Source organism: Sinocyclocheilus grahami, unplaced genomic scaffold (genome assembly GCF_001515645.1).
Source record: "Sinocyclocheilus grahami isolate Dianchi unplaced genomic scaffold, SAMN03320097.WGS_v1.1 scaffold24.1, whole genome shotgun sequence".
NCBI lineage: Eukaryota > Metazoa > Chordata > Actinopteri > Cypriniformes > Cyprinidae > Sinocyclocheilus > Sinocyclocheilus grahami.
Genome location: NW_015505203.1, coordinates 3,304,237 through 3,320,780, shown reverse-complemented (window position 1 = coordinate 3,320,780; position 16,544 = coordinate 3,304,237).

Below are 16,544 nucleotides of genomic sequence, written 5' to 3'. Positions count from 1 at the left end.
AAGTTACTCAGATACTTTACTAGTTACTTAAAAGGTAATATGATTGCAAAACTCACATTACTTGTAATGCATGGCCCAGTCCAACATAAAACCTTAAAGATTTCCCAGATGTTTTTAAATGAATTTCTTCCTTGACATAACTTAAAGCTTCTCACCTCATTCTCATCAAATTCCCTCTTCAAAGAAAGAAAAAAAAAAAACCTGGTTTAAATCCAACAGTAATGGCATCTCTTCAGTATGCTGATCAGATTTGCACAGGGCAGATGGGGCACATTTATTCTAACTAAAAAATATCACTGTTGGGCAGAGTGATGACAGTATCTGACCTCCCGCTGATGCCTCTGAAAGATGCCTTGTCCTGATGCTATTGTTACTGAACACATCATGTCACTCACACATCTATCCGGAGGGTAAGCCGCACTCCAATCTCACATTTAAGATTTGCACAATCACATATCCAGGCACAGTTGAACTGGTATAGACTATAAATATCAGTTTGTTTTGTTGATGTACACTGGAAATGAAGCCCATTATGTCAGTCAGGGTTCTTCTGTGATGAGTTGATAGTTTCTTCACTGAACATAAACATTTAGCATTGCTATTTCAGCAAGCGATTACATGCTAATTTTCGCTTTGTGATAGACAGATGACCCCACGGCTGCTTTCAACATTCAGTTATTTGTTTATTCTGCCCACAGACACGTACATTGCACTGATTAAACAAACAATTTTGTACCCGACAGGTGTGTCAAGAGTTGGGATAATGGATCGCTTTATGAATTAATTGGAGCTGTCTGGACAACATGAGATGTGACTAAATGGTGCCGCAATAAAACAAATATTTTTGTTGTTTGTTGTGGGATAAATGTGAAGCTGTGTTTCATTCTGACACTCTGTAATGACAGCACAGCTGTAATGGTTATTGCTCTGATTAACGCGTGCTGTGCGAGGAGGAACGAATAACAAACTGTATTTAATGTCATACCAGTTTTTTCTCTTCTTTCTTTTTTTCTGTTAATAACCAGCTTGCAACACAGACTTGACAGGATTGTCTAATTACATACCACATTCTATTACCAGCAGCACAATGAAAGTGCTGCATAATGACTGACGTCTATTAAATGAGTCAGTATAGGTTTATTAAAGAATACATTATATTAGTCCAGTTCTGAAATTACAGTCATCTGCGATCAGGCAGATACTGTGAAGCCTTCAAAATGCCAATTTCATTACAGGCATGTTCTAACCCTCCACTTTCAGTCACTTTACATATAGGCCTACTTCATGGACATGCAAAATGCAGAGCCATATGATCAGACAGATAAAGGTCTGCAAACTTATGTCAAAAGCAAAGTGGAAGGTTGCTTTTTATAAAAGACTATTTGATATTCCTATGCAGCCCAAATGAAAAGAATCTATTAATGTCTGTCATTGTAAGAAAAAATGACTCAAACACATACAGCTCAACAGCGTAGTCATTTTCACGAACAAATGACTCTTACGTTTACATCTATTTATTTAGCAGACGCTTTTATCCAAAACGACTTACAATACAACAAGCGATTCATCTTATAAACAATAAGTCAAACACATGCAACACAGTCAGAGTTACATCACGTAGAAATTGTTTTTATGAACAGATTCTTTTTAATGAATCAAGCACATACATTCATTGGTTGCACTATTCACGAACAAATGGTTGTTGGATCTTTTTAGTGAGTCAAACACCTACAGTGCAGTTAAGGTAGTCATATTCACGTAGGCTACAAATGATTCTTATGAACAACTTTCAATTCATTGTTTGTTTGCTACAAACATGAATGACACTTCAAATTAAGGTGTGTTTTCTGAGCAACTGAACTACTGTGCGGCAAAAAAAGGCCAAGTCAAGGCCTAAAATGTCCCAAATCTTTAAAATTGTCTGTCACGATTGAGTTTCAAATTGAGAATTTGTTTAAAGGGGTCATATGATGCGATTTAAATTTTTCCTTTCTCTTTGGAGTGTTACAAGCTCTTGGTGCATAAAGAAGATCTGTAAAGTTGCAAAGACTAAAGTCTCAAATCTAAAGAGATATTCTTTATAAAAGTTAAGAGTCAGCCACACCTACCTAAAATGGCTCGTTCTAACACGCCCCCACATGTCTACGTCACGATGTGGGAAGATTTGCATAACGCCGCCCAAATGTTCACGCAAAGAAAGAAGGCATAACTTTTATTCTCGCTGTAGTATTGTTGTTGCTGTGTGTTTCGTTGTAAGAGCGAAACTACTTTGTTCGGTCTTCCAAAATAGGACACGACTAGAAATCAGTGGTTAAGTTGTATTTACAACACTGTTCCAGAACAGTTTAACCCAAATATTCAGATGTGTGCAGCACATTTTATGGAGGATGAGGACTGTTTCCTGAACCAGTAGCCTACAATGCGTCTGTGGCACAAAGGCTGTTTCTATAAAGTGGGGCAGTTTCAACTTTGCAAGGACAGTCTGGCGCTTCTGACTCACAGCCTGTATGTACGTTTTTATAATTAAATAATTTGATAATAAATAATTCACAATTGAATCATCATTGATTAAATAATAATCAATGACGATTCAAATGTGAGTTTTGAGCAGTGTAGAGTAGCGCTTGTTGTTTGTTGTTTCTCCGATCACAAATGCAGACATGGTTTTATGTTTACGCGGCACGATGCGATGCGATACAACGCAACTCGTAAAAAGACAGTATAAGTCATTATAATCCATAATTATGTCCTGGATGCAACAAATGCCTTGTTTGTAATGGGTTTTATTGGTTTTGTCTCGTCAAGTGATGTCCGGATCGCGAACAAATTGTTCTATTTAACTGGATCTTCTTAGTGAACCAGTCGAACCAGTTCACCAAATCGTCTCCAGTACGCACTAATCCACAAATTACTTAAGTTATTCGGTTTATAAACGTGCCTGACATTCCCTCTGATGCTAATTAGCAGCTAATGCACATGTGTGTTCCAGTAAACAAACATCACAAAGCTGATTGGCTCTTGTAACTAAAAGGTGGAATTTTCAACAATACCTGTATCTGCAAATGAATGTATTCTGCTTAACAGTTATTTTAATCCTGTATCATTGACAGGACCAATAAATATACAGTCGAAGTATTGCCAATAGAGGGCATGTTCAGAAAGTAATTAAAAGATATCGTAATCACTCCCTGTGGGCTTGTGGTTCTGAGTTATGCGTCATTAAGCCTCAATCATGTCTCGTCTCTGAGGTTCTCCACATAATATCTTAATTATACCTGATGAAGAACAGAAAGACTCACCGGCTGAATGCTGATGATCTGCGTGTGTGAGGAAACTCTCCTCAGAATTTATTCACTCTTGTGTGCTGGAGTGCCATCTGTGACTGGGCTGGATGTTCACTGGGAGATTAAGACTAATTGCTCTGCTCAAACGGCTGTGGAAGCAAAACTCACGTACACACAGTCTAATCCTCAACTGAATAGAAATCCAACAAACTCTGTACTTTGGTGAAGAAAGAACATTCCCACCGCTAATGCTCCATGTACAGGTATGTTTTAGGATATTTGTTGGCCTTTTCTCATTACCTTGGGATGCTAAAGCAGCCTTTTTACAATCAGCTCAACTGTTTTCAACATTGATAATAATAAGAAATCTTTCATGAGCAGCAGATCAGCATATTAGAATGATTCTGAAGGTTCATGTGACACTGAAGACTTGTGTAATGATGCTGAAAATTCAGCTTTGCATTACAGAAATACATTACATTTCACAAAATATATTAACATAGAAAATAGTTATTTTAAACTGTAATAATATTTCACTGATTTCACTGTATTTTGATCAAATAAATGTAGACTATCTCTATATATACTGATATATTGTTGAGATTATGTAAATATTAATATCATTCAGGGTTGGGTGTAATGCATTACTATGATGCATTTACTTTTATGCATATTACTATTGAAAAAAAAGGGATTACTCCTTATTTGTCTGATCTAATTGCATTAAATACTGTATTTGCAAATAAAACAATAGTGGATTTAACGTCAAAATGTAACATCTAATGTTAAGATGTATGTTATTAATGTAACTCCCTTTGAATACTTTAATCAAGTTGAAGAATAATTTTTGCAATTTATATGATTTATTTGAAAGAATTAAAAGAGGATTTTCATGTTTATCCTTGTATTCTTCAAACTGGTTGATAATTAGTAATAACAATATAATGCTTTTTAGAGAAAGTAATTAGAACAGGTAATCTGTTAAAGATGTCATTAGTAGCTTAATTACTTTTTTTAGAATAACTTACCCAACACTGATATCATTTTGTGAATATTTGTCATGTGCAGGAATAAAATCACACATTTGACTGTTATAATAAGCTATTTATAATCTGACTTATTTACAATCATTCACATCCAGACAGTTTCATACTTAAAATAAAGTTAGAATATTAATGTTGTAAATAAGTGACTTCTGGTTGCTATTTTGTTGTGAATAATAACAAGGCAACATAACAATTGCATAACGGCTGTTTAAGCAAAACTGAACAAAAACCAACAGAGAACCACAGAATCGGTGTAATTTGTCATTACACTCTATTGTGGATGTCTGCAAGCATTGGTGACCTCGCATCGTTCTGTTCTGCGGTTATTAATGTGTATTATTGTGCAATGCAGCGCACCTCTTCAGAGCTGAAAGCAAAACAAAACTCTCTCTCTGGAGAGGTGTTATTATTGCAGGAGTACAGCACAGGAAAGGTTCAAACCATCATTCGGCAGAGGCCATCTATCATCAGAGCATCACATCAGCACAAGCGCCTAATACAGCAACGTATTTACCATAGCAACAGTACCGCTGTATTTATCAGCCGCTCATTGGAAATTAAAGTAAACTGGCAGCAAATGCATCCATGCTTTGAGAATAAACACCACAAAGAGCAGCGGGCAGACAGGAATCATTACGGCTGTAAGTCATCAGGTTATGAGGAATGAGATTAAAGAACTGAGCACAAGGTTCAAGCAAGACACTTCAGAGGACTGTCCTGTTCAAAGTCCTTTGAAAGCATGTCAGTGACCATTACAGTCTCACCCTTAGGCAATTATTTCTGTTCAAGTACACTTACTGTCTACTTTAATGGGGAAAGTATGAAATGTCTACAACAGTTTTTAAGCTTTATAGATTTTGTGAACATAAATCACCAATTCTGTAGCTTGAATCAGTTTGAGATCATTTGTGCATTTTCATGCCACATAATCTCAAATAAAATTATCCACTTGAGAGAAAATATATATTCTAATGCATAAAGACCTATTTAGAAAAAAATTGTCTCTTTTTCTACAAACCATAAAGAGTGTTGTTGAGAAATTGTGGGGTTTTTTTGTTTTTTGATTGATTGATTGATTCATTCATTCATTTATTTAAAGAAATTAATAATTTATTCAGCAAGGAGTCATTAAATTGACCAAAAATGACAGTAAAGACATTTATAATGTTGAAAATAAAATTACATAATTAGTATAAATATTGTTCTTTTGAATGTTCCATTGAAGAATCTTGAAAACATCCCAGTTTCCACAAAAATAAGAAACTGCACAACTGTTTTCAACATTGATAACAATGAGAAATGTTTCATGATCAGCAAATCAGCATATTAGTATGATTTCTGAAGGATCATGTGACACTGAAGACTGGAGTAATGATGCTGAAAGTTCAACTTTTGCATCACAGGAATAAATTACATATTAATGTATATTTAAATAGAAATAGTTATTTTAAATTGTAACAATATTTTACAATATTACTGATACATATCATGATTTCACGAAACCATTTGGGACTTTGTTTTTTGAACATTAGAAGCCAAATAAACAGTGCTATCAGTGGGTGCAATTTATTCTTACTGAACGAGCCTCTAATATAAAGGTGATTCTCTGTCATTCTTGGTCGTGTGTAATAATGAATTGCTTATATATGTCCAGTGGCTCAGACTGAATGGGCACTAAGGCTCGAGTAGTAAAGTCTCCTCCAAAAGGTCACACTGTCTGTGACAAACTCCCTGGAGGACGAATGGAGATAAAACTGAATGTGAATGCGACAAAGTCGATTATATCAGCCATTTATCCCTCAAAAGTTTCTGAGGAACTTGTGATGGGAAGTTCAACCTAACTGCTCCATAAAACTCCCATAAACAAGCTCTTCTGGAACTCATCGAAGCAAAATATCTGGAATTGCATCTTTACAATCCTCTAGTGTCATGAGGAACAGTTATCTTGAGCCGGTCTTACATTTACCTGAAATGTCACGATTTGAAACACCACCAATGTCAGACCATCAATAACAGAGATTCATTTTTAAGATTCCACACAACAGACCATTCCTGATGATAATTAATATGCTGCCTTCAATCATCTCAAGAACTGAGATAAAAGACCTAGAGTGTAAAATACTTAATTATAAAAAACAATTAATCAAAGTTTTTGACTAAAAGCCTTCCCCAAAAAGTCTAAACCATTTTAAAGCAACTTAGTATGAACATTGTTTTAGATTTTATATATAAATATCATTTTTTATTTGTTATTTATTAGATGTTGGCCTGAACTTGTTTAATTTAAATCATCCTTTTCATATAACATTAAAAGTTATATATATAACATTAAAGTTATATATATATATATATATATATATATATATATACAGTGGGTACGGAAAGTATTCAGACCCCCTTAAATATTTCACTCTTTGTTATATTGCAGCCATTTGCTAAAATCATTTAAGTAAATTTTTTTTCCTCATTAATGTACACACAGCACCCCATATTGACAGAAAAACACAGAATTGTTGACATTTTTGCAGATTTATTAAAAAAGAAAAACTGAAATATCACATGGTCCTAAGTATTCAGACCCTTTGCTGTGACACTCATATATTTAACTCAGGTGCTGTCCATTTCTTCTGATCATCCTTGAGATGGTTCTACACCTTCATTTGAGTCCAGCTGTGTTTGATTATACTGATTGGATTGCCAAACATGACTGTAAATCTTATTTGCATTCCTATAGAACATTATATTCTACCATTGACCATTCTGAGTGAGCTGGGTGAAGAGAAGGAAGGGTGCGGGGAAGGAAGGGGATGAGGAGGAACCAATGCATATGTGAGAGACGTTTTCCCGCATTTTCTCTCAGTGAGATGCGGAAACAGATGTCTGTATGTTAATGCACTGTGTGTGTATTGTCTGTCTCAGAAGATGAAAGTATCTGAGTTTCTTTTATCCTTACAGTAATTTCAAATAGCTGTTTTCTATTTTGAATAGATATTAAAATATAATTTATTCCTGAATTTTCAGCATCATTACTCCAGTCTTCAGTGTCACATGATCCTTCAGAAATCATTATAATATGCTGATTTGCTGCTCAAGAAACATTTAAAAACTATTTATTTAAAATAAAACAAATAATAATTTACATAAAAATCTTACTGATCACCAAACTTTAGAACAGTACTGTAAATAAAAAGCAATGAGAAACATGATGATTCAAAAAAACATGACAGTGACTCCATTAAATGTCAAAGTTTTTAAGATCTGCTGATTTTGAAAAGAAAACACATCACAATTGAATAACGAGGCGCATCTCTTCATCTCACAAATGTGTATTATCCATCATAACATCAGTCTGAAACGGACAATAGCTGGTGAGAAGTGCCATCGTGACTCAATGGGAGGTCTAGAAACAGGACAAGATTAACAGAGATACAAAGACGAGCAGCCGGGCCGTGACATACCCCTTCCATGCTGTTATTAATCGAGGACGAGGGCATAATTGAGCCTGTGAACGCATTACAGAGTCCTGCTGAGAATATGACAGGGACAGAGGCACTTACTGGCTTGTGTAATTTCATTGGGATTTTTGAGTAGCTCATGTGGATTTCCTGTCAATGAAGATGTAGTTGAAGCATGAATCCCCTGATTTGGTGTTTGATCTGAAGGTATAGGTGTAATGAATCAGAACAACATGCTGAGAACACACTTCAGAGATGTTCAGGCAGCTTCTATCTCTGAGGAACAGCTTCTGAACAATGCAGAGAAACAGCAGATGTGGCTAACAAGCCCGATTTTGCCACGATTTGCTTGACGTAGGGTGTCGTGGGGATTCGTAAATGACAATGGGCGTTGGGACGCAAGATTCCATCGTTTCAGAACGTGTAGTGTGTCATAGTGGACGACAGCCGATTCTGCGTCTGCGATGCTTCACAACATCACGACAGAAAGACTAGCATTTTTAATGCCGGGTTCAGACTACACAATATTTTTGTCGGTCACGATAGTCACTGTATCACGATTTTGACTCCTAAAATCTTGTCGTGTCATGGACAAGAAACATGTCAGACGACACGTTGCTTCCCGACCATTCATGAGGAGTCATCGAGAAGGCGGAACTAGCGACTGACTTCCGAAAACAAGAGTGTCAACTTTGCTGAAGCGCTTCCGCTATAGTTCGCCAGCTTTTTCTTTCTTTGTTCTGTCGTGGTAGTCCCTCGATGACACTGTTGCCACAGCTCCACAAACCTTTCCTCCATCTCATAATTCCACCAAGCAGCACCATCATCTCTCTTTCATTTCGCCATGTTTGAAACCGGTGTATGAAAGAGCTTCTGTGCTGCTATTGGTCAACGTCACCAATGTGACAGAACTCGTCGTGGATGATAGGAAAAAAATTAAAACATGCTAGACTTTCTGTCGTGATGCCGTGAAGCATTGCAGACGCAGAATTGGCTGTCGTCCACTATGACACACTACATGTGTTAAAACGATGGAATCTTGCGTCCCGACGCCCATTGTCATTTACGAATCCCCACGACACCCTACGTCAAGCAAATCGTGGCAAAATCGGGCTAAAAATCATGTAGTCTGAACCGTGCATAATTTTTTTCCCATCATCCACGACGAGTTCTGTCACATTGGTGATGTTGACCAATAGCAGCACAGAAGCTCTTTCATACACAGGTTTCAAACATGGCAAAACGAAAGAGAGATGATGGTGCTGCTAGGTGGAATTATGAGATGAAGGAAAGGTTCATGGAGCTGTGGCAACAGTTCTCCTGCCTGTACGATGTGTCATAAAGGGACTACCACGACAGAACAAAGAAAGAAAAATGCTGGCGAACTATAGCGGAAGCGCTTCAGCAATGTTTACACTCTTGTTTTCGGGAAGTCAGTCGCTAGTTCCGCCTTCTCAATGACATCACGTGCGTCGTTAAAGACGGCCCGAGATGAATGGTCGGGAAGCAACGTGTAGTCTGACATGTTTCTTGTCCATGCCACGACAAGATTTTAGGAGTCAAAATCGTGTAATCTGACACAGTGACTATCGTGACTGACAAAAATATTGTGTAGCCTGAACCCGGCATTAAAGGAATAGTTCACCCCAAAAATGAAAATGATGCGATTATTTACTCTCTTTTTAGTCTTTCATGAAACAGCAAAACTAGGGTTCATGAAGGAACTGCAAATGGTTTGAGACTTGATTATTGAAATATTATCTTAATAGCAGGGGTTATTTCAAGTGAATATTTTAGGTTGAAGTGGTTTGTGTTTGGGAATCCCTGGCATACAAGGGAAGTGGATAGTGACTTATGCAGGCAAAAAAGGGCATAAATCCACCATAAAAATATAAAAAAATGTGTCAATACAAATCAGACACTTAAAAAATGTAATGTATTATAAAAAAAAATTCAAAATACAATTTCACTGTGTTTTGCAATTAACAATTAAACTCTGCACACCTGACGGCAATAGATAGGTGCATTGGAGGCAAAAACCAACCAGGTCAAAAAACTAAAAAGCAAAAAACTAATCCCGCACACTATCTATGCAAAAAATATCTAAATATTTATTGACTATGTTTCGGTCGCATGACCTTCATCATATTTTTAGATAGTGTGCGGGATTTGTTTTTTGCTTTTTACTGTATTTTGCAATAAAATTAAAATAGTAGAAAGAAAAAAAAAGTCAGTTCACCTGCCATGGCATGCATGACAATTTTGGATCATGATTAAAAGTTTTGTTGAATATTATAATAACACTGTGTGATGGATAGACCAGAATTTAAGATGGATTTTTGTCTTTTTTGAAGCTTTGCTTTCTTTGTGTTTACAATTTATTTTGTGTGTTTAACATCTCATTTTGTGTTTCTCAGATGTTAAAAAATAATACCAGGTTGGAATGACATGAAGTTCAGTAAATTATGTCCTTTACTTAATTAAATGGTAACACTTTACAATAAGGTCCATAACATTAGTTAATGCATTAACTAACATTAGCTAACAATGAGCAATACATTTGTTACAGTATCTTTGTTAACATTAATTATTAATAAAAATACAACCATTCATTGTTAGTTGATGTCAGCTCAGGCCCATTAAATATCAACAGACACAACTTTTGATTTGAATAATGTATTAGTAAAATGTTAAATGATTTAGAAGTATTTTTATTGTTAATTTACGTTAACTAATGTGGTTAAATGATCTTAACAAACAAAAGTATTATAAAATGTTACCAATACACCCTCAATATGTCTTTTATCAAACAATGCTGGTCTTTTCATGATTTAGCACAATAATACAAAAAAAATATGAATGATTAAATCCATGTCAAACCTGTGGCCAGAAGGATGACAATAAACACATTTAAAAGAACATGGCGTCTTCTGTAATAAGTGAAGGCTCCACTAGAGCTTTCCACTGAACATCTGCGGCTGAACTGAAACCAAAACAAAGCAAAGATGAAGGAGATGTTTCACTCCAGCCTCTCCGGAGCATCCACATCATTCATCTGAAGGGTTTGAACAGTGTAAAGAGTGATGGGCAGATTTGTGCAGGAGCTCCCGCCGCGGTCTGCAAACAGAGGAGCTGTTGAGTTAATTGAGGAAAAAGTTACTCATGAAACTACTGCATAATACGATGAAAAAAGTCTGTGCTGAAATGTCAGATTGAGATCTTCATGAGCTCATGGCTATGTGCTGAAAACCTTCAAACAATCTGCTCTCACGCAGCGACAGACGCCACATATTCTGGAGAGGTTTGTTGGCTGCTACGATGGTATCAACGTTTTCCTGGCTGAAAAAGACCAAGGCTTACCGCATCTGAACTTCAGGATGAGATCTAAGATTTCAAGATTTTTTGACAAGCTATTGATCTTTTCTAGAGATGGTGCTGCCTCCTGTTTTTTGCACACTGCAAAAATAAAATTTTTACAGAAAGGACTAAAAACTGTAAGTAAATGGTAAGTACAGTTGTAAATGGTTTAACATTTCATGATATTTTTCTGTAAAATACGGTCATATTTTCTGGTGCATCTTCAAGGTGCATTGAAAAGACAAAACAACTAAAATTTTAGAAATTCAAGAATCAAAATACGAACCTAAAAGAATGCATATGAAAAACAGAACAGTATTTTTATATTATTGCTACATATTTGAATGATCTATTTTAAAAAGGGTTAAAAAGCTATTGGTTTGTTTGATGGCCTGTGTCTTGGTGGGTCATGATTGGTCGATATACTCTCTGATTGGTTGATTGTGAGTTTAAATCTTGTCTTTGTTTGCACTTAAAACTATTTTCTCTATTTGCAATTTTTTTTTTTTGCACTGATGAAAGCCTGTGTGCTGTAATAAAGTTAAGTAAATAGCATTGTGTTTATAAGAAACAAATCCATCACTAGGACATTTGAACATTTGCCAAAATATGAGTCCATAATCCATAATAACGTTTCCTCCAGTGAAAAATCCACAAACATGTTTGTTTAGAACTATTTTGGAGGCTTTTTCTGTGCATACCAAATGACACTGGCAGAAGCGTTATTATGGATTATGGACATGTATTTCAGCTGGAAGCAATGGTTTGAAGTTAGAAACATTTTAATGATGGATTTGTTTCTTACAAACATGCAGCTTTTTGGTTCACAAGATGTTAACTGATGGACTGGAGTGGTGTGGATTACTTGTGGATTATTGTGATGTTATTATCAGCTGTTTTGACTCTCATTCTGACGGCACCCATTCACTGCAGTGTGAATGGTTTTCTATTGTACCACCTGTATTATCATAGAGGTTATCAGTACATTTTTAGCTAAAAGCAGGGGTTTGGTAGTTCAAATAGCTTGGTTTAGTACCACTTAATGAAATATACAGTTAAAAGCTGTAAAATATAAAGGCATCAATATGCCATCCTAGAAACACCATACATTTAACAGGATAGTTGTACTCTGTCTTCCTTTAAAATCAATGTGAAGCATCCTATTTCAACCCATTGACTTCTATAAATGTGACATATTTCAGAGTAAAGCTATTTGTAACAAGAGAAAATATGAATCTATACATGGTTGGATCATAAAAAGTGGACCTTACATACATACATATTTATTGATTTCTCTAAAGCTTTTGACAGTGTCCAGCATAATCTTTTGTATTTCACTCTCATTAAGAATGGCATTGGTGGAAAAGTTTTTAGTGTATTGAGATCTATGTATTCTAAACTTAAATCACGTGTGAAAGGAACCGATGGACTAACAGAGTATTTTGGCTGCACCATCGGTGTTAGACAGGGCGGCATGGTGAGTCCACTTTTGTTTATTCTTTTCTTAAATGAATATATAACAATGTTGAAGAAAAACTGTAAAGGTATTCAGATTGAAAGTGTCATGGAAGTACAAACCTTGTTATATGCTGATGATATGACGAATATAGATACAATTGTAGGGTTACAGAAACGTCTAGGTTACTTGTGTAACCCTCGTTCCCTGAAGGAGGGAACGGAGACGTTACATCAGTCGTGACTGACGAATTGGGATCTCGCCCGAGAGCCCAATCACCTTAGAGTGTTAACTAAACAAGCCAATGACAGTTGGCGTGCGTGTTTCGCCACGCGCACCCCGCCCCGCAGCGCGGGTATAAAAGGAGAGCGCGTACAAATGCACATCAGCTTTTCGCTGAGGAGCCGAGACTACGTGCCCCGGCCGATACAGCAACTGTGGCGACGGAACGTAACCCTTCAGGGAACGAGGGTTACACAAGTAACCTAGACGTTCCCTTTCAGTTAGTCACGTTCTACGTTACGTCAGTCGTGACTGACGAATTGGGATCCGTATGGAAAACGCCACTATTGCTGACCCCCTCCAGTGCCCTGCGGAACCCGGCAAGTCCCCCCACACCAGCTGGGGCGGAAGATAGGACAGCGGCTAGGCAGAGGTGTCCGCCACTGCTGTTCCATACAGTGGTGCATTGGATAACACTGGGAAAGCGTACCCAGTTGGGACGCTACGGAAGCCACATCCCGCACATACGAGGTATCATGTGGAATTACACATATGGACTGGCCCCAGGGCAGTACTACATATGGAAGTCCCTGCGGTAGACTCAACCCGCCTGGGGTGAGATAACTATGCAGCAGAGATGGCAGTGAACGACTGCCAGGGAAAGACACGGGCTTACCGTGAGGGGAGCCGTACCGTGGAAGAATACACATGTGGGATCACCCGAAGGGGGAATCACTACACACGGGCACCTAGCCCAGCACAAGGGCTGACCTTGGGCATGCACACGAGTGCTGAGCCTGGCGTCTGGCGCCCCGCCACGCCTGACCGCCGAGGGTGCGGGAGGAACTCCACCAGGGTTCGCCATGGGGAACTGAATGAGGAGCACAAGAGCGCACGTATCCGGTCCGTAGAGGGGAATGGCGCAGCAAGCGTGATCGACACCGAGAAGGTCCGGTGTTACTGCCTCCCTGAGGCGAGTACACGAGAGGACACGGGCTCTACACGGAGATTATAGAATCTCGCAAACGTGTTAGGCGTCGCCCAGCCGGCAGCTCTACAGATGTCTGCTACTGAGGCGCCCCGCACCAATGCCCAAGAAGATGCCACTCCTCTTGTAGAGTGAGCTCTCATTCCGAGGGGGCATGGTAAATGTTGGGCCTGGTATACCAAGACTATAGCCTCCACTAACCAGTGGGCAAGTCTTTGTTTGGTGACAGCCTTTCCCTTCTGCTGACCTCAAAAGCAGACAAAGAGCTGGTCTGAGGTCCTGAAGCGCCACGTACGGTCCACGTAAATGCGCAGAGCGCGAACGGGACAGAGCAGAGCGATGGCTGGGTCTGCCTCCTCCCGGGGCAGCGCTTGCAAGTTCACCACCTGATCCCTGAAAGGCGTGGTGGGAACTTCGGGCACATATCCGGGCCGGGGTCTCAGGACAACGTGAGAGTTACCCGTCCCGAATTCTAGGCACGAATCGTCAACCGAGAATGCCTGCAGGTCCCCTACCCTCTTAGCCGGGGCCAAGGCGGTGAGGAGCGCTGTCTTTAATGACAAAACCTTAAGCTCTACTGACTGCAGAGGCTCGAAGGGCTCCTCCTTCAGGGCCATGAGGACCGAGGGGAGATCCCAAGAGGGTAACAGGTGAGGGCGCGGAGGATTCAGCCTCCTTGCCCCTCTGAGAAACCTGATGATCAGGTCGTGCTTCCCTAGAGACTTACCGTCTACTGCATCGTGATGTGCGGCAATGGCGGCAACATACACTTTCAGGGTGGAGGGAGACAGCCTTCGCTCCAAGCCATCCTGCAGGAAAGAAAGCACGACTGCGATCGGGCATCTACGGGGGTCTTCCAGGCGGGAAGAGCACCAACCGACGAACAGGTTCCACTTCAGCCTGTAAGCGTGTCTGGTAGACGGGGCCCTAGCTGAAGCGATGGTGTTTACTACCGCTGGAGGTAGCCCACCTAGAACCTCCGCGTCCCGTCCAGGGACCATAAGTGGAGATTCCACAAGTCTGGACGCGGGTGCCAGAGGGTGCCCCCTCTCTGAGAAAGGAGATCCCTCCTCAGAGGAATTCGCCAAGGAGGGGCTGTCGCGAGGAGCATCAGTTCGGGGAACCAAGTCCGACTGGGCCAGTATGGCGCCACCAAGAGGACCTGCTCCTCGTCCTCCCTGACCTTGCACAGTGTCTGTGCGAGAAGGCTCACTGGGGGAAACGCATATTTGCATATGCCCCGAGGCCAGCTGCACGCCAGTGCGTTCGTGCCGAGGGGTCTCTTGGCCAGGGAGTAAAACAACTGGCAATGGGACGTGTCCGGGGAGGCAAACAGGTCTACCTGAGCGTCCCCAAAGCGTCTCCAAATAAGCTTAACGCTGAAGTGGTCTCATATGAACCAACCCGAGCGGCTGGAGGGACCGGCTGTATCGCGTCCTTCGCCAGTGGGACCGTAATCTCTGCACGCAAGACAGGAGCATCCCTGTCCAGCACAGAGGAGAACCGAATCGCAAGGGGGATACCCCCCCCCCCCCTTAATGAGGAGGTATCTAGACTGCAACGTCGCGATGTTCATGTTCCTGCACTGAGCATGCTGTAAGCCCAGGCACGAGAGGCAGTGATCATGACCATCAGATGGAGACAGGAAACGACCGCATCCATAAACGCATGAGCGGGAAGCCATCTTTACAAAGACGCCCGTCGCTCGTGGAGCTCTTTTAGACATTTGCTCTTTTAGGAAAAAAAGGAAACACTCTTTTAGAGAGAGCGCTGAAGCGCCCAGGGGAGGTCATGGCGAGACCGCAGATTGGCAGCTGCAGCACGCCGAAGATGAGCAGCACTGAATGGCAACCCCCGCTGATGCGCCGTAACACCAACGCCAGCTGTTTCTTCCAAACACTCGCGGAGATTCGTCCTGAGAAGGCTCGGCTCCGAAGCGAAAAGCTGATGTGCGTTTGCACGCACTCTCCTTTTATACCCACGCTGCGGGGCGGGGTACGCATGGCGAAACATGCACGCCAACTGTCATTGGCTTGTTTAGTTAACACTCGAAGGTGATTGGGCTCTCGGGCGAGATCCCAATTCGTCAGTCACAACTGACATAACGTAGAACGTGACTGACTGAAAGGGAACAGATTGAGCAGCTGGAAATTTTTTGTAATCTTTATGGTATGAGAGTGAATTTGAGGAAAACGAAAATTATGGTTTTTAGAAGAGGGGTCTCTCTAAATAAGGATGAAAATGTTTTTTTGCTGGTAAACAGATTGAAGTGGTTTATTGTTACAAATATCTGGGTATGTGGTTTACACCAAAATTGTCATGGTGGAAAACCCAACAACTTTTAGCAAGCCAAGGCAAGAAAGCAATGCTTTTTTTGAAAGGTTTGGTCATAAACATAAAATTAGCTGCAACTAATCTTTGCATTTGTTTGATCGCATGGTTGCACCTATACTTTATTATGGATCTGAGATATGGGGTTTTGCACCAGTGGAGTGTATTTAAAATGTTCAGGTATCTTTTTGTAAAAAACTCCTGTGTATCAGTACAAGCGTGAGCAATGTAGCGGTCTTGGGTAGATTTGTATTGTCCACTTCTTATATGAAAAGATCTATTATGTATTGGATAAAACTGGTGTCTATGTCTAATCATCGTTATCCAAGAAAATATTATAATATGCTTTTTCAATTAGATGAAGTAGGTAGAAAAACATGGGTTACTTGTATTAGAGTTCTGCTG